The sequence below is a fragment of the Peromyscus maniculatus genome, chromosome 8 (genome assembly GCF_049852395.1).
Source record: "Peromyscus maniculatus bairdii isolate BWxNUB_F1_BW_parent chromosome 8, HU_Pman_BW_mat_3.1, whole genome shotgun sequence".
NCBI lineage: Eukaryota > Metazoa > Chordata > Mammalia > Rodentia > Cricetidae > Peromyscus > Peromyscus maniculatus.
Window position 1 is genome coordinate 67,250,190 of NC_134859.1, and position 21,636 is coordinate 67,271,825.

Sequence of the window (21,636 nt, forward strand, 5' to 3'; positions counted from 1 at the left end):
GCTCTGGAGAAGGTAGCTAAAAATCAATACCAAAATCATAGCAAGTTCAGACAAAAATGGAGGTCAAATGGGGGTATGCTAAGGGCTCGAGAATTACCTACAATTTGATTCTCATCGTGTTCCAAACCCTGCTCCCTTGAAGCCAGCTATAGGCAGCCATCTAATAAAGTTCTAGCCAAAAGGATAGGAAAGAACTCGTTCAAGGAACTTGTGGGGAAGTTCCTTAAAGAGGGCCGAGTTAACTGAGCATCATTGCTCTTTTTACCTTCCTGCTGCCTCTCAGAACATAATGTGATGGGTGATGCTTGGCCTATGAAGCAACTTCGTGAGTAGAAGAGTAGGTTGGGATGATGGGACTGAAAAACAGGAGCCTGACCCTCTATTAACCATTCAAGGCTTTGGTTTGCCTACCTCCTTTGATCTTGTTTGAGCCACTCAGTTGAGAGGTTGACTGTTATACAAAGCTGTTCTTTGTCCAGGTAGACACACTTCCTCATGTAAGACCATTTCCCAGCATGTAGTGCGTGTGTCATTAATTGCAGACAAGTGAACTTCACCTAGCCTAAGCTCAGACATTCATGGGGCCATGATTGTGTATTTATTATTATATATAGTCAAGAAAACATAGTCAGTAGCTTCCAACCTGTGATTACATGGCTAAAACTCAGGTTGGCATTTCTATTTAAAAAGTAAATCGATTTAAAATAAATGCTGGGGTACATATAGGATAGCCAAATCACAGGAGGGGTGGTGATGGCAAAGGCAGAGCTGGTATGACTGGACGGCATTCAAGTGGTGCCCTGGGGAATGACGGGAAACCAGACCCACCTCACCTCATCCCCAGCACGCACTCTCTAAGCGGCTATGGTATCAGTGACAACACACACAGCCATCTCCCTGCAGAATGTCCCTTGCCTCTGCCTAGCCCACCTCTCACCTCTGAACAGCAGCAGCAACAACAATCACAACAAGTCCCTAGACCCTTTTGTGTTCCTTCAGATTTTCTAATATGCATTTTTCTTTTCAAAAGCACATGTCACTCACGCACCCACTTTTAATACTTTTGTTTTGGGGGTTTTATCAAACGAAGCCTTTAGCCTCAGTCATTTTACAATCCTGCCTTGGTCTCTTCCTCACACTGGCTCCTTGGTTGGCTTCCACTTGGTGTGGTTTGAAATCAAAGGAAACTGCTCCCCATACAGGAGCTCTATGGCTGCTTGTTTCTCCCGAGCAGAAATAGATTTATCACGTGTAGCCAGATGGAGCCTTACCCAGAACTTGCCTCCTAGGGATGGGAAGAAAGAAGAATTCCCTAAGCATAACAAGCATAGCTCACTGGGGACTTCCCACTGCAGGTACCACCTTGATCTCAGCTTTGCCACAACTCAAGTGAAAACACGGAGATCTTGCCTATTTTGGGGAGAGGGTTCTGAGTGCTTGGACTCTGTAATCGGAGTCTCTGCCTCACCGGGAAACCTGGGACAGTTGAAGTGCCCCATCTCTTGAGTTTAAGAAGGATGGTCTCTTCACTTTCTATTCATCAACAACGATTGCAGAAATTGGGAAGATGCTGGAGGACAAGGGGGCTCCAGTTTTGGATGCAGGATAAGTGGAAGGTTCAAGAGCAATAGTGACATGCCCTGGTCTCATTCAAATGAAGACTGGTTGTGTGGGACCTGGGTTGAGACAAGCGGGAGAGTCAAGTGGGAGGTGGTGGTGAGGAGAAAGAGAGGGGGAGAGGAGGAAGGAGGGAGGGAGGGAGGGAGGGAAGAAGGGAGGGAGGGAGAGAGAGAGAGAGATTGAGTAAAGGGCAAAGCCAAGTATCTCAACATGAATGGTCTTTTACAGTGGTCCTGAGGGTGAGGCGGGGTTTGGGTTTGGGTGTAATAGCCAAATTAGTATACCTGTGGCCTCAGGTTAGTTCTGTTGACACCCACGGGTCGCAAATATTAACAATGAACTAGAAGACTGACTTTGAAACAGCTGGAATCTCCGTGTAACCTCTGTCGGTGGCTGTCATCTTGCTCATTATAACCCCCAGTGTCATACCTGAGCCTTGAGACAATAACAGTGGAAGTAAGGTCAGGCTAACACCTCATTTATAAGTGAAATAACTGAGGTTTGAGGGTCCTTCCCAAGGTCATACTGATGATAAGTAATAGAATATAGCATAGATGCCCGGCTCCCAATTTCTGAGTCAAGGGCTCTTTATATCAGCCTAGTGCCTCTGCAGTTTGTGATTGACAGGGTGAAGCATCTGGAGTCCTTTCTGGCCTCACTAAGGCAATCCCACCCCTCTCCTTCTAACTCCCACTCTTCACTTCCCATTGTGTACTTGGCATCTCTAACAGGTCTACAGGTACTTGAGTCTCAGCATCTCCTTGACCTTTGCTTGCCTTTGTTACCCTCCATTTGCTACTTTAATTCTCTCATTCCCTCCTAGATGAATTTTATTGAGCAGAGATGTACAGGTTGGTGCTATTCAGCACATGTCATGCCCCATGTAGCAGAACTAGGTGGGAGTGGTGGCCACACTCACTTTCCTCCTGCATATATTGGCTGGATCCCAGCTTCTGTGGTGGACACAAGGTGAGACAAGAACTCCTAAGAGGGCCCAGCAAGGTAATTGCCAACTGTGGTGGCTTGGATGAGCAATGTCCCCTCCAGGCTCAGGTACTGGAATACTTGGTTCCCAGTTTGTGGTGCTGTTTGGGGAGGTGGTGCTGTGTTTGCTAGAGGAAGTGTGTCACTGAGAGCAGGCTCTTAGAGTTCAGAGCCTGGCCCTGCTTCCTGTTCTATATCTCTTCTTTGAGTTTTTGGTTGCAGATCTCATTTCTCAGCTTCCTGCTTCTGCTGCCAGCCTCCACCCCTCCCGTCATTATGGACTTTCCCTCCAGAACCTTTAGCCAAAATAAACTCTTTCTTCTACAAGCTGCCTTGTGCATAGTATTTTATCCCAGCAACAACAACAACAACAACAACAAAAAAATCAATGACTGCTTGAAGATTGAAATGAATGAGATGATCTAGCCCCTCCTTCCCAAAATGTACTCCAGTTCACCAAAGTTTTGCATGAAATTCTGAGGGCTTTGAAGCCCTTGAGACCTATCTGTAAATACCCCAGTCTTCCACGGTCTGTTAAGAAGTGGGCATGGGGTGATGGCAGTGAAATAATTAGACATGAACACAAGGCAAGAAGTTGAAGGATACCTGCTTGCTGCCAGTTTAAAACCAAGATGGGAAGATTGGTGTGACATCCAGGGAATTCAGCTTGGAGGAAATGCCCAGAGTACCAAATGGTTCAAGGCAGGAACTGGTGAGCAAAAGGGTCCTTTATCTCAAGAATGGAGAGTCATGCTCCTGAAATGGTCCTGGTCACACCTTCCTCGGAGTCATAGAAAGCTGGAAAGATGAAGGATGGAGGGTCCTGTCTACCTCTATGGGCTCTCCTGCCCCTCAGGGGAGGGACTTTCCTTGCTAACAGAGCGGGGCCTCTTGGAACACTCTGTTTAGTATTCCCCAGAGTCGGCTTTAGCTTCTACTGAAGAAACAGATGGGAGAGGCAGGTGGGCCAGGAGGAAGTGGTTTGACAGCACCCTGAAGGTGGGATATCCAGTTTTGAAATCCCTCACCTTACACAAATAGACGTCTTAAACTGTATCTCTATGAAAATTGAAGACTGATAAGAAAAATCCTCTTTGCCTAATGGCTTTTAGACTACTTTCAGAGAGACATAACTCCCATTTCCCCTTGATTTAAAATCAGTAGTTGCCTAATATATTGTTCCCTAAAGCATTTTTTTCCTCCAAAGAAAGAAATGTCCAGAAAATCAGCTTTCCAGTGTCCCCATAATGACACGGAAATAAAATGAGAGTGTTAGAAACCTTTACACTTTAAAAAGATTCCATTTCCCCAACGGAGACCCTTCAAATGTCTCTACCGACTCACATACACACCAGCAACTCAAGCAGGAGAAGCACATGGATACAGAATTGCTAGGTGCACTTTATAGCCGGAAACCATGATTTGGAGATGTTAAGTGACCTGCCCAAGGCTACACAGCAATCTCACTGCAGAACAGGTGGCTGCGAACTTAACATTGGTTTCTAGAGGGGAGAGCTAAGGAGAACTAATATTTTGTGAAATCAGGGTGGCTTACGATGTCAAGATCCTCCCCTCTCCCCAGCACCCTTGTTCCTGCTATGCTGTGAGGCGATGTCTGTAGACACATTGGCATCTAAATTCTGTTCTGGCATTCTGAACTACACAGTCCCATCTCTCCACCACCACCACCCCCCAATCCCTAGGTTATCTGGTCTCTGCTGGTAGGTCAGTTGGGTGCTGCTCTGGAAGCTGAGTGTTGGGAAAATGAGCGAAATCCAGAGACAAGTTGTCACGGCAACAGGGGAGCAGTGGCTGCTCTCAAGTGGTCTATGACTCCACAGACGTCAGAGGGTTTGCATATTTGCTGCCCATCTGGGCCCTGCCAGCTTCCCAGCATGTGCTGGGAGAATGTTAATGCCACTCCCTTCTTCCCCCTGCCCTCTCCTGAAGCAGCCACCTGGGGCTGGCACCACCTGCTGCTAGCTGTCAGCTCCCTTCGCAAATGGCCAGGAGCAGTCTGCAAAGCTGCTTTCATTGGCAGCTTTCTTGTCTCATTAGATAGGAGACACAGCGTGTCCCAGAGATGGAAGTAATCACAGAGATGTTCCTGACCCAATACTTTGGTTTGACTTGTGGGGAAACTGAGGCTGAGAGAGGGACAGTGACTTATTGAATATCACAGGGTGGTTAAAGGGAACTAAAGGCCCGAACAAGGATGCATGATCCAGTTCTCTTTGAACCCATTTTGTTTTTTCAGTCAAGGCAGAAAGACTAAGAGGCCTTGGATGAACTGTTGTTTTCTCTGGGCCCATTTCCTATTCTGTTAAACCATGGTTTAGACTCCACAATCTAGGATTCTCTGCAATGTTTACAAAAATGACATCACATTCTTTATGTCTCAAAAAGGATCGGGATGGGACTTCTAAATCAAATCCTATACTCTCACTGGTTTTGGTTGGTGCCTTTACAGCAGCAATGGTGGTTTTCAGGAGCCCATCAAAGGCTTGGCTGTGACACCCCGCTGCATTATGGAGTCCTAGTCACTCTGCAGCCCTCCTCACAAGTTCCTTGTTGCCATCCTAAATCCCCAGGCAAGTGTCTAGGTTTATCTCCCTAAAGCCAGATGATCCTCTATCCTCTTCTTGCTCAAAACTCAGCCACAGGTATTCAGGATTGATGCCAAACCCTTCAGAGGAGGATGTTAGGCCCTTTACCCGAACAGTAGCATCCAACACCTTTCATCACCATCCCTCCCATTCTAGTTTGGTTTCTGTGGTTATGATAAACAATCTGACCAAAAGCAACTTGGGAAGGAAAGGGTTTATTTGGTTTACACTTGTAGGTCAGAGACCACTATTGAGGGAAGTCAGAGCAGGAAATCAGACAGAAACCTGAAGCAGAGACTACAGAGGAATGCTGCTTGCTGGCTTGCTCACAGGCTCCTGCTATACCACCCAGGGCTACCTGCCTGGGGAATAGTGTTGCTCACAGTGGGCTGATCCCTTGTTTATCAATTAGCAAGCAAGACAGTCCTCCATGGACATGCCCACTAACCAATGTGATCTGGGCACTACTTCAATTGGGAATCCCTTGGTGGGTGACTCTGGACTATATTAAGTTGGCAAACTAACTAGGACACCTCCACTTCCAAAGACATCTGTGATCACAGTATTTCTCCAGCCTGCTTGGATGTCCCTATCTTCATACACATGAAAGACTTTTCTCCTTGTCCAGCCCTTCCCTCCTTCCCACTTGCCCTAGCTTATTCCCTCGTTCTTAGTCTCCTTGGGTGCTTCCTCCACACTGAGGGGGGGCCTTTCCTATTCTCCTCCAGCCCAGCCCCTGGTCCCTGTTAGAGTTATGCCCATGCTGTATCTTCATGTTTATGGCCTAACTCTGTTGTTGGGATGCAAACTCCTCAACTTGGGTATTGTTTTCCTTTGCCTCCTACGTAGTTGGAATATGGTTGATCCCCTGTGCAGCTGGGTTGAAATGTGGTCCCCAGTGTGACAGTGTTAAGAGGTGGTGGGACATGTAAGAGATGAGTAGGCTTTTGAGAGGGACTCATGGAATCCTTATGGAACTGGGTTAGTTACCTCCTGTGATACAGGCTCTGTAAAGTGAGACTGCCCCTCAATGTTGACTCTCTTTTGCACATCCCTGCGTGCTTTTTGGTTCTTGTCATGAACTCATGTAGCACAAAGGCCCAGAAACTGAGAAGAGGCTGATGCTGAGTTCTTAAACTTTGCAGCTTCCAGAACATAGGAGCTGATGAAATTGCCTCTCTTTATACAGAACCTTTTCTCAGGCATTCTATTGTAGCAACAGAGATGGATTAAGACAGCTCCCAAGTATCTCCTGTGGAATCTGATGTGGAAGAGGCACCCAGGTACTATCTGTTGAATGCCTGGATAATGGACATTGACTATTGGATGTTTGTTAGAAGAGCATGATCACTATGGACCTCTAGGGAGTTGTCAAAAAATGATTCCAAGTTCAAGTCATGAGTGTCTGTTAATCGCTGGGTTTGCCAGGCTGTCAACTTCTGTTTACAACAGAAGCTGTTCCTAAGATGCTCAGTGGCCAGAGAGCCAGAAGATCCTCTGCTGAGTCTTGATTCCCGGAGAAGTCACTGTCTCTGAATTTTAGTTACAATGACAGGCTGCAGGTTGGTGATTTCTAAAAAGCCTTGCTTGTATGTTTCATTTGAAATTTAATTACAGCTGAACAGTGAGGACACAGGCATGGCGAGACTCCCCCGAGGTACCTGAAAGGGCCTCCCGCTAAACCACACCCACCAAAACACTTTTTATTTGGATTGCTTTCCAGGAACTGTCTCCATGAGCCAGAACGAGTGGGCAGATGCCCCAGGTCAAGCTCAGGATGGTGAGTCAAGGCAGGCTGTGGGGCGGGAGGGGTGGCTGAGGGCAGAAGCAGTGAACAGGTTGGCAAGGCTGGTCTTCCAGCAGAGGCTGTCTGCTGAATCACTGACCTTCCTGTTGGTGGCATAGAGACATCAAACGCCAGCCATGGAGCCTCACCCTTGAATGGGAGAAGCTCACAGCCGTTCATTCTTTGAGGGGACCTCGGTGACTGCTTCACAAACCCTCCTTTCCACTGAGTCTATGCTGGGCTACTCCCTTGGCGGCACCATGCTCTGCCAGACCTTGCTCCTCACCTGTTCCCACAGTCACCTTACTTTTCATATCTTGCTGCTCTTCTACTCAAGACTCAAAACTCAGCTCAGCTGTCACTTCCTCCAGGAAGCCTTCTGACACCACCTCCCTTGAATCTAGATCAGTGATGATTTCTTTACTTTTTTTTCTTTGTGTGTGTGTGTGTGTGTGTGTGTGTGTGTGTGTGTTTGTGCATGCATGCACACACATCCATGCTTGTGCATGTGGCATTTGTAGAGGCCAGACAGAGGTCAACTTGGAACCCACAGATTTTGCTGGCATGCCTAGCCAGTGAGCCTTGGGAATCCTCCTGTCTCTATCTCCGTGGGACTAGGAGTACAAGTGTGCACCACTCTGCCCCACTTTTTAATGCTATTTCCAGGGAGCCAACTTAGTTTTCATGATTGTACAGCAAGTACCTTCCTGGCTGAGCCATCTCCCCAATTCCCAGGGTTCTTATGTTCCCCTAGCTCTGGGTGTTCTTTCAGAACACCCACTACAATATTTCTTGATTTGATTGCTTCCCTACCAGGAACCTGGGTTGCTTGTGAGCAGGGACTCTGCGTCTTAGGTTTTGAAGTGCATAAATGAGCGACAGACTGAGAAAGGAAACATGACTTCCGGGAGGTCCAGCTATCCTGTCTCTATCACTCTATCAGCACTGGGCAAGAATGGAATTGGGCCGGAATGCCTTACCCTCCACTCATGAACAGTAAGAAGTGTTTGCAATGGGCACAGTCTTTGAGATGACCAACGCTGAGGGGGGGGGGTGTGTGTTCAGGTTCAGAGTCTTCCAGCCCAAGCCTGCCCCAGGCTTATAAAACCCAGCGTATGCTGTGCCCACCCCATGTACTGAGTACTATGGGAACCCCTGGAATCATCAAGCTACAGGGTGCTGCCCAGGCCCTGCTGAATTAGCACCTTTGTCTGGTAACAGAATGTAAAGGGTGACCTTTTGTTATCCCCGTGTGGCTCTGTGTGACTCTGTGTGCTCCTTCATGCTGAGGCTTATGCACTGTTTCAGGGAAATCTACAGGAAACTTCTTACTTGGCAAGTGTGTTGTGCAGGGAGCAGGTCGGAGGCTCAGAAGTTAAGTGTGTAGGCAGGGCACGGAAAGGTACAGAGAATGAGGTGTGTAAAACACACAGCACTGGGAGCTCCCTTGAGGCGTGCTTGGAGTGAGGAAGTACATCCCTCAAAAGACCTGCCCCTCTGGCATTTCACCTCTCCCATGAGGTGCTCCTCTTTTGATCCTTCAGCAAATTTCTCTGAAGCAAAACACAAAATGCCCCAGGGGCAGAGTCGATACACATTCCTGACGGAGAGCTCTACGGCCAGGGGCCACTGGCTTCTCTTCCTTGCCTTTGTTTCCCAGTGTGGGGATGGACTCTGCCTCCTTCATGCCTGTCCTCAGAAGTACACCACTCTTCCTTGTCTCTTGTTCAGCACAGCAAGGTCAGTACCTGCTTTTGTTTCTCTTCAGCCTTGCTGACAAGGTATCTGTTTTCACAAGGATCTTTAGAAATACCCATGGGAAACAGAGGGACTGTCCCCATTGGCAACAACAGACATGGACAGCCCAGCTGAGGTAGAAGGGTGTCTGTCATAGCCCGGCTCCTGGAATTTGCTTTGTTTCTCTCTAACAGGACACGGCAGGCACCCACTTGTTCTGTGTTTGAACGGTTTCTTCTCTACTCTCTGCCTCCTTTCTTTTCAGTGAGAGGACCAGGGACTGAGCTTGCGTGCATCCACCCAGACTGACGCTCTATCATGAGGTAGCACCGTTGAGAAGGTGTGATGCTTAGCTTTTGTCAACTTGACACAAACTAGTCACTTGGGAAGAGGGAGCCTTGCTTGGGAAGATGGCTCCATCAGATTGCCTGTATGCAAGGTTGTGGGAGGGCCCAGTCCACTCTGAGTGATGCTACCACTAGGTGGTGGTCCTGGGTGGGGGGCCCAGCCCACTCTGGGTGATGCTACCCCTAGGTGGTGGTCCTGGGTGGGGGACCCAGCCCACTCTGGGTGATGCTACCCCTAGGTGGTGGTCCTGGGTGGTATAAAGAAGGAACCTGAGCAAACCAAGGGGAACACACCAGTAAGGAGCCTTCCTCTGTGGTTTAGCCTCAGTTTCTGCCTCCAGGTTTCCGCCTTGAGTTTCTCCCACGACTTCTTTTCTTGTTGCACAGTAAGCTGTAAGCTGGAACAAGCCCTCTTCTCCCCATGCTGCTGTTGGTCGTGCTGTGCAGTTGTTGTTGGCCATGTTTATCACAGCAACAGAAAAACAACAAAACAGGGGGAGACCTAGACACGGTGCAGGGCATATCTTCTGGGATGGCTCCGTGCATAGGCCCTTTCCTCCTCACCGTTCTCCTTCTCCTTTAAAAAAGTCCCACTGTGTATGCCAGGCTGACTTTTGACTCATGATCTACCTGCCTCAGTCTCTTGAGTACCAGGATTATAGGCCTGCACCACCATGCTCACTCACATTCTTCTTAGAGGGGCGCATGAGATGATTCCATCAAGAAATGAATCCCATGATATATTTTCTTGAACCCTGCCCTAGTTGGTTTATCCCTACTATGAGGGGGCCTATGAGGCAGGTTAAGTTACTAAGAAGAATAGGTTAATTTAGTTCATAGTTTAGGGGGTTCAAATCTCAAGACCAAGTGGTCTCTTGGTTTGGCCTCTGGTGAGGATGAAGGGTAATATCATATGGTGGAGCATATGCAGGAACGAGTGATTGCAACTTGAGCCAGGAAGTGAGGAGGAGGACAGGCTTGCTCCTTCTATTTTTATTCATTTTAGTGTGTGTGTGTGTGTGTGTGTGTGTGTGTGCGTGCGCGCGCGCGCGTGCGCGCGCGCACAGGTGCCTGTGCAGATCTGAGAAGAGGGTACCAGATTTCTTGGAGCAGAGTTACAGGCATTTATGAGCCGTCCAACATGGGTGCTGAGAGCCAGACTTCAGCCCTTTTGATAGAACAGCTTCCACACTCTATTTCCTTGCTGCCATGAGGTGTAACCTAGAACTGTAGCTCAAGCAAATCTTTCTCCCTTAAGTTGCTTTTGTCAGGGGATTTCTTCCCAGCAACAGGAAAAGAAACTGTCGCATCCTTTTCATCCTTATCGCCTCTGGACCCTCTGCCACTACATGAGTTTCCCTCACAAGGGCTCTTGAGAAGGACTCGAGGCTTGGAGATAGACTTGGGGAGGTAGACGGCATCCTTTTTGGTGGTGTTCACCTAAGGCTCACACCACCCAAACCCAACTTGGAAACTTTCTTGCCCTTCAAATAGAGTGTGTGATGTCATCCAGCACACAGGTGACCTATGTCTTGTGCATCCATGCTAATGGCAAGAAAGCCCATGGAAGTGAATGCAAAAAGACCCAGAGGATCTAAAATATCAGAGCAGTCAACATCACACCCAAGGGTTCAAGATCTCAGAGAGGGTCTCTAGGATGGTGAGTTAGAACCTGAGCAGATGCCACTTACCCGGCGACTGTCAACTGTGATACATGGAGGGCCAGTGGGAGTTAACAGCTGACTCTTTCTCTAGTACCCAAGTCCACTTTGCCAGTGAGCTAGATGCACAGGGAGTGTGATTCATGGGCTTGAATCACCAAATTGGAGAGAATAGCAACTAGACAGTGTCAAGTCCTTGCTCTTCTCTTGTTTGCTCTGTGTGATGGCAAACAAGATGTTTTATCTCCTGGAGGTTTCTTTTTGTTGCAAATGGGAGCAACTCCAGCCTGAACTGCCCCCCTCTGAGGACTGTTGTGAGGACAGAATGGCCCAGTGCACAGCAGGTCACTGTAACTGAGCACTTACCATATATCACACTGTGAGCTGGGCATTCTTCTCCATCAGGTCACTCATTCCTCATTACAGTCCTTCAGTGGAGGAATCCTCATCCCTTGTTACAGATGGAGACAGAGGCAGAGGACCACACAACTCACCCAAGCTCCCATAAACTCCTAATTGGTACTGGGTGTCCCAGCTCAGTGTTGCCTAGCACTAAAGCTGATGTTCTTGGTATGCAATCATGGTTATTATTGTTGCTGTTGTTATTGATTCCATCTTGGGAAGCATGCTCTGAACACAACACATCTAGGGTGCTTGGGTACTGTGATGATTAAAATAGATTGCCAGTTTGACAGAGTCTAGAATTACCTTGGTGACAAACCTGTGGATATGTCTGTGACTAAGTTTCCGGACTGGGTTAACTGGGCAGAGAAGAACCGCTCTACACGTGGATGGCGCCACTCCATGGGTTCTATGCTGAATTAAAGGAGAAAGTGAGCTGAGCACCAGCGTTCATCTCTGTCTGCTTTCGGGCCACGGACAAGATGTGACTGACGGCCTCACACTCCCGCTACCATGATTTCCCCACCACGATGGGCTCTAAGTCAAACTGTCAGGCATTTTGTCACCGCAGTGAGCAGAGTAACTAATACGGGTGCCACAGACAGACGTGGCATTTGATTCTGATCTTATTCTCTCCCTTTTGAAGGAGCCACATTCCAACAGAGTGCATCAGATTTCTGCTGGGACCGCCGCCTTGGGGAAGACTTGTTTACTAAGTGCAAGGTCCTTAGAAATGTGGGACCAGAGATGATGCCACTAGTGATACAGATGAGACCATTCCCAGTCCCTGCTGATGGCGTAAAGGAGGTAAACCTTCAACTCCAGGGGATGTCACATTCAGTCCCTCCAACCTACAGAGAAAGAAAGAAAGAAAAAAAAAAAAAGAACCATGGTGCCTGGAGATCCAGCCCAAGCTGTCTGGATGGCAGCAAGCAGGGGGATTTCAACATATTCTCCTTCCTACAAGCCCCCACACATGCCTTTTTGGTGGAAGAAAGAATCACAAAATGGGCCACCTAGCAGTGCTGGAAAAATGAGCAGTTCGGCACACAGACATCACACTCTGCTTCCTGACAAACAGAACATGTAGATTCTGACTACAGAAGATCGACAGAAGGTGGAATGTAAATGCAAGCTCAAGTCCATCCTTAAGGATGACAGTCCCATCTGGTGGGGGCTGGAGAAAAGGGACCTGCTTCATTTGCAATCAAAACCAAGGCAAATCAGGCCTGGGGCTGTAGCATGCCTGGGGCCCTGGGTTCAATCCCTGGCACTACCAAATGAGCAACAAAGCCCAGGCAGGTCAGTCTCTTTACGGGCAGTGGTCCATGCCTAGAACTGAGATGGAGAGAAACAGGGTGGAAGGAGGGAGGGAGGGAGGGCATGTCTTCCAGTGACCTAGGAAGAGCAGAACGGATTCTAGGATTGGCACTGGAAAATCCATAGCCAGGAAATAGTTGTTTTGGAAACCCCACTGGGAGCTTTTCGGGAGCACCGCAGTAGGAAGCAGAGAAGTTATTGGAGCCTACATTTGGACTAGTCCTCCTTTCCCCCAGTGCTCAGTGTGTAGTGTGTGTGTGTGTGTGTGTGTGTGTGTGTGTGTGTGTGTGTGTGTGTACATACATGGCTAGGAAGCAATCATTGCTAAAAACAAGAGCTCTCAGAGAAGGCTTGCACTTCACATATTCCTCAACAAACCAGTGACAAATACAACAATAAAAAGCTTTCTGGCCTTTTTGAGACCTGGTAGGAACCTCACTAACCCCACCCCTCCTAAGACCTGCTTTTCATGCCTTAATGCTTGCATTCACTCATCTGTATGACGTGGTCCTGTTTTCTTTCTCTGTACCTTGGGCTTCTTCATCTGTGAAATGGGTGAAGTCATGGGTTCCTCGGGGCCAGTGGGGAGAATGGAAAGATGTAACAGGCACTAAGAACTCTTGCAAACTAAATAGACTTTAGAATTTGCTTTGGGTGTGTGCATGAAGCCAGAGGATGGGGGAATGCACATTTTTGCAGCAGTGTGTGCTTGCTCTTCGTGGGAATGAACTCCTTTGGGACTGTAATCCTCAGAGTTCGTGCATTGGGGCTTTGGGAAGATTGCTTCCAGAGCCTCTGAAATGATTCAGAAATTGAAAAGAGAAAGTGATTGTGTGTGTTTATTTGTGTGGGCCACAGGAGCAGGTGTGGGGAGGGGTGCCAAGGAGACTCTGACTAGTCTAGGTGGGGGGAGGGGTTGTGTGAAAAGGGGGCCACACCTTTGGGAGCACAGAAGCCCTGGGTGAAAGGTCAACTTCGGGAGAAGTGGGGCCAGGAGGAGCACTTCTGGAGAGGACTCATCATCTGACTGTGACCACCCTGCTTCTCTTGAAGTCGGAGCTGAAATAAGGGTGGTGGTGCAGGGGTCCGAGGCAGCTCAGAAACCTGCCTGGAGAACCTATGCTTTGGAGAACCGTAGCTGGCCTGCGTGCTCCCTGGGATCAGGGTTCTGGGCGGGCACTGCCAAGGAATGTAAGTGTTGAGGTGAAAGGCAGCTGGCATTGGGACAGAAGCACAGTGTGGCTTCCAGCTCTGTTGTCCTCTGCAGGAGAGTCCCTCCTCTTCTCTCCCCCTGAGTTTTTCTCTGATCTCACATCTTGTTTGGGTTAGAGCCCGGAGCCTGCTTCCATTAGCGGAGTCCCTGGGGCTCTGCTGCTCACAGGACTGGGTAGGATTGGGGATTCAGGATCAGCCGAGGAGAAACAGCTTTGAAGCTGCAAAGGCAGAGTTGGGCACACGGCAAACAATCTGTTTCATGCCGAGAAGGAGACTTGGAAAAGAGGACATCATGTCCCTAGATTCTGGGAACAAGATTTGAAACAGGATCTGTGGGGCATGCATTAGAGATGGCCAGAAAAGCTAAGGACTGATGTTTCAAATGCTAGGATAAAAGGAGGGAGGTGGGGTGGGGCCTTCTCTCTAAGCTTGAAGTTCCATGGCTCAGAGCTGCACAGGTCTAGTCCTTCTGGACATCCCCATTCATATACTTTCCTGTGTGACCCTGAGGCCTATCTCTTATTAATTGATGGATTTCCCAATCACCAGGCATCTTCAGCATGCTTGATAGGGCACTAAGCAATTTTACATAGAAACCTCCTTAGTTACTTTGAGCCACAGCCCTCAGGGATGTGAAGAATTTTCTCTATTTTACAGATGAGGAAACCTGGAACCCATAAAGCCTAGAACCTGGGAGATTTTGTCTCACTAGGTTGTTAAAAATCCAGGAGCCAAGAACCAGGAACTAAAACAAAACAAACCAAAACAAAAACAAAAACAAAAACAAAACAAAACAAAAACCCAAAACAAAACAAAAAACCCAAAAAAAACCACAAAACCCCAACTCTGTATTTTAAAACATTCCTTAGATCATTCTAAGAACAAATCATTAATTAAGTATTGATTCATGTAACTGTTCATTAAGTAGATTTCCTCTGGTGTCTGCCATGTCCCAGGCACTATGGAGATCGTAGCTACAGAGCAGTGACCAGGGAAGATGATGAAAGATGTGAGTGAATACAGAGCGTGTCGGACAATGCTATGTGATCTGTTAGACAACGACGCAAGCTGAGGGGCTGAGTGTGGTGTTAGAAGTGCTTGCTCTTTTGCAGGGTAGATCTGAGAAGGCCCACTGAAATGGTGATACCAGAGCCCTGATGTGATCCGAATGTGAGCTGTGTGCCTAAGAGAAGGGCTCTTAGGCAGGACAAGCTTTATAAGTTGACAAACCCGGGTGGCGGGGTGTGTGTGTGTGTGTGTGTGTGTGTGTGTGTGTGTATAGCAGGAGATGAGGTCTGGGCTGCGAGGGAGATCGTAAAGAGGCTTGCATGCCTTTGTAGAGACTTTTGCTTTCACTACACACAAAGCTTCTGAACCAATAAAAGGCCCTGAGCCTGTAAGTGGAATGAGATGGCCGTTTTAGGATGCTCCCAGCTGTTGCATTACAAGCGGACTCTAGGGGGCGCAAGAGAGGAAGTAGGAGGCCAGTTAGGAGGGGTTGAAACACCCAGCTGGAAGTGATGGTAACTTGAACAGGCTGGAAGCAGGGCAGGTGGTGGGAGGCCTGTGGATTCTGCAGTTGCTTTTGAGTAAAACTGTTTGTTAGTGGGAGAATACAAGCTAGGGGAAGAGAAGAGGGGTAAGACAAATACAAGGATTCTGTTGAGCTCTGTGTTGCGTAGCAGGTTACTGAGGTGGGGAAGATGGAAGGAGAAGCAGATTTGGTTGAGGGGGTCAGAATGTGGCCATACGTCTATTAGATGTCCAGAGAGAGGCTGAATGTGCAGGTTGCTCTGTGGGTCTGGAGTTCAGCTGACGTCCCAGCTAAAGATGTAAACTTGGGAACTGTTAGTGTATGGGTGGTATTGAAAGCCAATAGACCCGATGAGATTCACGAAGGACTGGGGGAAGATGACGTGTATCTTTGGAGAGTCTAGTGTTTGGGATACTGACGTGGGGTCAATAGGTGGAAGGAGAGAAAGGGGGGAAATGCTTCAAGAGTACGGTGAAGAAGACATTTCAAAACAGAAGAAACAATCGCCAAAAGAAGGCAAGTGCTTTTGGTGAAGTTATTTTGGAGAGCTGAGCTATGACATTTAACAATATAGAGGCCATTGGTCTCTTTGGCCAAATCTGTTTTTATAAACTGTGGGGAACTGTTGCTGAAATTTTGGAACAATAGGAAGAGGAAAATGGTGCGGCACCGAGCCTGAGAACCTTTGCTCCAAAGATGTACAGACTGTAGTGGGCAGCTGTTCCTGCTTTGACCTGGAAGTACTACCCCTAGTGAGGCTTCTGGTAACTGCCACGCCTACCTATGACCTGCCTCTAGGGTGGGGCCGAGATGGGAGCCCTTAAGACCTGAGAACCGGATGTGCCATCCCTCTTCGTTCCTCGTGATCCTGGATAGTGGACGGTAGAGAGAGCAGAGTTCTCCAGAGAACCCCACTGGACTACACCTCACCTCTCCCGGATCCTGTAACCAACCCCTTTACTGGTTGTAAGCTACCCCAGAATAAACCTCCTTTTTAACTACGAGGAGTTGCCTTGTTAATCCCCACAATAACAGACAAATGGAACCACAGTCCGAAGAGGCAGAAGAACCAGGTTACATGTTTTAAAATTTCATTACTATTCATTTCTTAGTAGGAGAAAGTATAGAGGCTAGGAATGGAGGTCTGACTCGGTATCTAGCGCAAAAAATGATGACCCAGGGCAGAGAGAGTTTAATTCTTGGGGTGGAACTCTCAGTTGTGAGGTCTGCTATCAGCCCTGGACGCTTGCACTTCCACACCCGCTGCAGAGGTGTGGCAGCGTTGGAAGGAGAGAGTGGGAGGGAAGGTACAGGCCACCAATTTCTAAGATGACAGCAGGTCTCCGAGCGTGAAGGAAACCCCGTGGAAAGAGCAGTGGTGGTGATGGTGGTGGTGGTGGTGGCGGCTAGCAGATGGGGGCAGGAATTCCCTTTCTAGGCAGGAACGTAAGTCAAGCTCGGGCTCTGCATGAGTTGCATGGGGAGCATCCACAGATGCTGCACCAAACATTACAAACAAAAACTAAACAAAACCAAACCCCTGAAGGCCCTGCTACAAAAGCCAGAAGAAACCACGGAGGAGTTGAATTTTGGAATAAAGGAATGGAAGAAGATTTCTGCTTTCTTTTTAAGTCCTCTGTATGTGTGTGTGCACGCACGCGCATGCATGCGCATGCATCTGTCTGTCTGTCCTTGTGAGCTGGTATGCATGCCAGAGGACAACCTCAAGTTGGGTGTCATAGCTGAGGAACCTTCCAGCTTGTGTTTTGAGACAATCTCTCACTGACTTGGAGATCACCAAATAGACATGGCTGTATGTATGTATGTATGGCTGTATGTATGTATGTATGTATGGCTGTATGTATGTATGTATGTATGGCTGTGTATATGTATGTATGTATGTATGTATGTATGTATGTATGTATGTATGTATTGGTGGGTTCCTGAGAATCAAACTTAGGTTCTCAAGCTTGCATGGCAAGCATTTTACTTACTGAGCTGTCTCCCCTACGCCAGCTTCACATGTTACTGTTGTTCCTATGTGCGCGATGCGTCTGTATGAATGCCACAGCGCACGTGCTAAGGTCAGAGGACAAATGTTGGAAATCAGTTCTCTCCCTCCACCGTGACTTCCAGAAACTGAACTCAGGTTGTGAGGCTTGGCGAGCACTTACCCGCTGTGCTGTCCTTTCAGGCCAAGTTTTTCCATTTGTGCGCCTTTCTCCCACCCCTGCTGTCTTCGTTACAGCTACGGTTGCTGTGAGGAAACCCCACGACCAAAAGTGACGTGGAGAGGAAAGGGTTTATTCTGCTTACACTTCCACATCACAGTCCATCATCACAGGAAGTCAGGGCAAGCATTCAAACAGGGCAGGAACAGGAGGCAGGAGCTGATGCAGAGGCCATGGAGGGTTCTGCTTACTGGCTTGCTCCCCATGGCTTGCTCAGTCTGCTTTCTTATAGAACCCAGGACCACCAGCACGGGAGTGGCCTTAAGCACAATGGTCTGGGTCCTTTCACATCAATCACTGATTAAGAAAATGCCCTTCAAGCTTGCCTGCAGCTCTATCTTACGGGCATTTTCTCAATTGGTGTTCCTTTCTCTCAGCTAACTAGCTTGTGTCAAGTCGACATAAAACTAACCTGCTGTCAGCAGGACCTAGTTAGCAATGCTGCATGAGTGATTAACACATATCTAGAAAACCCTTAGTTTTTCTGGCTTGAAGAATCAGGACAGAGGCTTTGGGGTGGGGGTGGGGGGCAGCGGGGGAACTGCATCCAGGAAGTGCAAGAAGTATGCTCTAGGAGAGCACCACAGAAGGGCAGCTCTCAATGTGTTACATAAACATTTTAAAAATGCTAAATTTTAGCATGGCTCAAAACCAAACAACCTACAATTATAACATCAACAATAAAAAGAACAGTCCAGTTCTTTGACTCCTGAATACACATGTGCGGGGCAGACTCCAAGTAAGGTAGCAAAGGAAAAAGGGGCAGAACTGGGCTTTTAGCTGCTACTCCACCCAGCATAGAGAGACAAACTCTGAGATTTGAGTTCTCCCAAGTGACTATTCTTTAGAGGAAAAAAATAAAACAGTATTATTAAGGGGAACATAACAGAATCTAGAATTTCTACTGCATATCTATTGAACTAAGAGAAAAGGCTGTCAGTGGAAACTGAACTTGAGATGAACCAGATGTTGAAAATATGAGAAAAGGAGTGTGTGTGTGTGTGTGTGTGTGTGTGTGTGTGTGTGTGAAATGCCGAAGGCTGTAGGTTCAGTCTACATGCTAGGCAAGTGCTCTTCCACTGTGCTATATTCCAAGCCCTGAAGAAAAAAAAAAAAAAAACTTTAGTAGGTATTGTAACTATGCTGATAGCCATAAGGTATGCTTATAATGAAAAACAAAGGCCCAAACAAATGACCAACACCAACAGTAGACTGGAAAAGACCAACAGAGAAACAGTTTCCACAAAGGAAAACCAAATGGATAAATCTAGAATTAATTCAAATCCAATATAAGATCTGAAAACTGACTGGGTGGTCTTCACAGCAGACTGGAAGTGACCGAAGAATAATCGGCAAACCAGAAAGGAGACTAGCAGGAAATTTTCTAATCTAATGAACACAGAGAAAAATATTAGGAAAAAACAAACAAACAAAAAACAACAACAACAAAAACCCCAAAACCCCATAGAACAGAACATTATGAAAACAATGGCTAGAACAGTAACAAAGTGAACTGGAACCCCAGAAGGAGATGATAGTGAGTAGGGCAGAAAAAAAGCATTTGAAGAGACAATGATTAGGAATGTTTTAAAAGTAGTAAAGATACACATTTACAGAGCCAAGAAATTCATCAAATTCCATAGAGAAGAAGCACAATGCAAACCAGACATCCGTATATCATAATCAAGTTGCTAAAACAAGACAAAAATTGCTTTGTCTGGATGCAGTCATAGTTGTAACGTTTGTGAATACAGGAATGGGGGAAACTGAAAAGTCCTTGCCTTTACAGCCCTGGATTTTAATGAGGAATTCAGAAAATGAGTTAATTCATGGATATAAATTTTAATATCAAGAATAATAAAAGTATATGGAAAAATATAGCCAGAGGAGAGATGAGCTAAGTTTTGTGTCATTCAAAAACTACCCATGGCAGGCTGTTCTCCCAGTAGACAAGTTGTAAGAACTTACCCTGTACTGGGCACTCTTCAGGCATCCTATACAATTCACTCATTCAAGCTTCTCTAGAAAGGCACACCTATGTGCACATACATACATGCAGGCAAACATTCATACACATAATATAAAAGTAGAATCTTAAACATACCCTCATTAGTATGGAAACTGTACTAGGAAGCTGATATAACTACTATCTCCATATTAAAAGCTATGTCATTTTATGTTATTTTCTCAAACTACAAGATTAGGAGCCAGTGGTCCTCCACAGGGCTCTGAGCAGAAGCCCCAGTTCAACTGCTAATGGACAAAGTCCCGGAGAACAGCTCCTCTCTCACTATTACGCCTCACCTAACCAGAGCCAGATGTCTCTAAGGGCCATAAGATGGTCCTACCCATCACTCTGCCTTCCTAAGCATGGTGAGAAGAGTTTGGAACCAGCAGGCCTGAGAGTCAAAGCCATATGACGTTGAGGAGGCCCTTTTCCCTGTGGCTCAGCTTTCTCCTCCTTTTTCAAGTTTGGATGATAGCAGACCCAGCAGAGATGGCTGCAATGCTATCATGGGAAGGCCTGTGATTTCTGATGTGTTTCCCACATCCTGCTCCTATGTTACTGCTGGTAGGGGTCTGGGCTGATGGAGTCCAGGTTCTTGACCTCTTTTCCAAAGAATTGATAAGTAGCGCTCATATAGATTTGTAAAAGTAGCAAGAAACTATACTCAGAGTGAATGATAGTAGGTATTAGAGAGGGACACACTGTCAAGACTGACTGGCCCCTATGAGTGAGAGTATTCAAGGGCCCCAGTTACTCTTTGGGTCTTTCTTTTATGAGGTTCAAGAGAAGGAGTTTGGTTGTGACAGTATGTAACTTAGGTGGCTCCCTATTTTGATTGATAGGTTATATGATCATTTATCTACTGTACATGTCCCTTCCCATTTGCATCTGATTTTAATCAGGTGCATGCTCAATTACTCATAGATATAAGACCATCAATAGGAGATTCTCCCTAGAAGTTTAGTTGAAGATACAGCTTTGTTCTATTGGCCATGCACCCCAAATAAGTTCAGGACAGACTGATCTTTTCATTTTTGTACCCCAAAATACATTACAAATATAGTTGAACAGTGTAAATGTGGTTGTTATTAGGAGCAGAGAAACGTATACTGTTGTTCAGAGAGAATACAGATGAGGGTCTGGGGGAGGGCTTGAGGTTGTTGAGTACTTTGTTTGGAGAGAGGGGCACGTTATTAGAAGAGGAAGTGTGTGCACAACCTAAAGAATGTAGAGTCCCAGAATACTAAGCTAGTCTCTGTTCTCAGCTGCCTCAAAACTAGTGAAGGCTGTGGCTACCAGGTCTGCCTAAGAGACAGGGGTTGTAGCTTTAAGGGAAGGCCCTTGTGAGTCAGTGAAGTTTCAGATAGACTGGACTCGGATCCACGGGGACTACTCAGATGGCTCAAAGCTGGCAACTGCTTCCTCCTTGGCGAATGACGGGCTTATCTGTTAGCCCAGGTGAGTGACAGGGCTGTCCCTTTGGGGTCCTCCCTCTGCCTTACTCTTCCTCCTTCTGGTCCTACAGGTTCAGACTCTGACCCCCCACTACATTCTAGCTCCCCAAATATGCCATCAGAGCTTTCTTGAGGGGCAGAGCAGTCAAACTGACTGAATGCCTAACCCATTAGAGTACAAACAGACTTTGGCATGATGTTTAAGTGACTACTGGGAATGAACGGGCAGAAGGCAGTGGAGCTTAAAGACTAAGGTTTGGGTTCTCTGCTTCACTGGGAACTGTGCAACCACTCCATCTTGGGGGCCTTCTCTTTCCCATCTAAGAAATGACACTGGCCTCATTTGGACTTGGGTGGGAAGAGCAGGCGAGGAGGAATGTAGAGGAATGGTGTGGGACATATGGACTCAACTGGAATTGGGAAGCTAGATCATTTTATTTTTGAGATTATGATCTCTCTTGGAACTGCAGGCTGACTTAGAACTCTGTATGCAGTCCAAGTTGGCTTTGAGCTGGAGGGCCTCCTGTCTCAGCCTCCCAAGTGCTGGGATTACAAGTGTGTACCATTAAATCTGGCTTCTGGGCCCCATTTTTCTTTTTCCCAGGGTGGATATCATGATTAAGTGATCAATAAGGATGTATTATATCCAAACAGACACTAGCATATGAGGGTTATTGAACATTCCATACATACATTTACATGTATGCAAAGCCTTGAGCCACTGTGACTAG

General features: G+C 47.1%; 1 protein-coding gene and 2 long non-coding RNA genes across 5 annotated transcripts in view; 2 read left to right on the forward strand and 1 right to left on the reverse strand.

Annotated features, from left to right (window-relative positions):
* Window positions 1–21,636, reverse strand: part of Asic2 (acid sensing ion channel subunit 2) — a 1,077,316-nt gene that overhangs the window by 347,165 nt on the left and 708,515 nt on the right. The window lies entirely within an intron of this gene.
* On the forward strand, window positions 6,435–7,930 carry LOC143266933 (uncharacterized). Of its 2 annotated transcripts, none has more exons than XR_013041787.1 (3): window positions 6,435–6,772; window positions 6,934–6,990; window positions 7,813–7,930. It is a non-coding gene; the product is annotated as an uncharacterized LOC143266933 (long non-coding RNA). The 2 variants fall into 2 exon arrangements; XR_013041788.1 differs by having other exon boundaries at window positions 7,852–7,930.
* LOC143266934 (uncharacterized) lies at window positions 7,931–9,119 on the forward strand. Its single transcript, XR_013041789.1, has 3 exons — window positions 7,931–7,992; window positions 8,541–8,736; window positions 8,999–9,119. It is a non-coding gene; the product is annotated as an uncharacterized LOC143266934 (long non-coding RNA).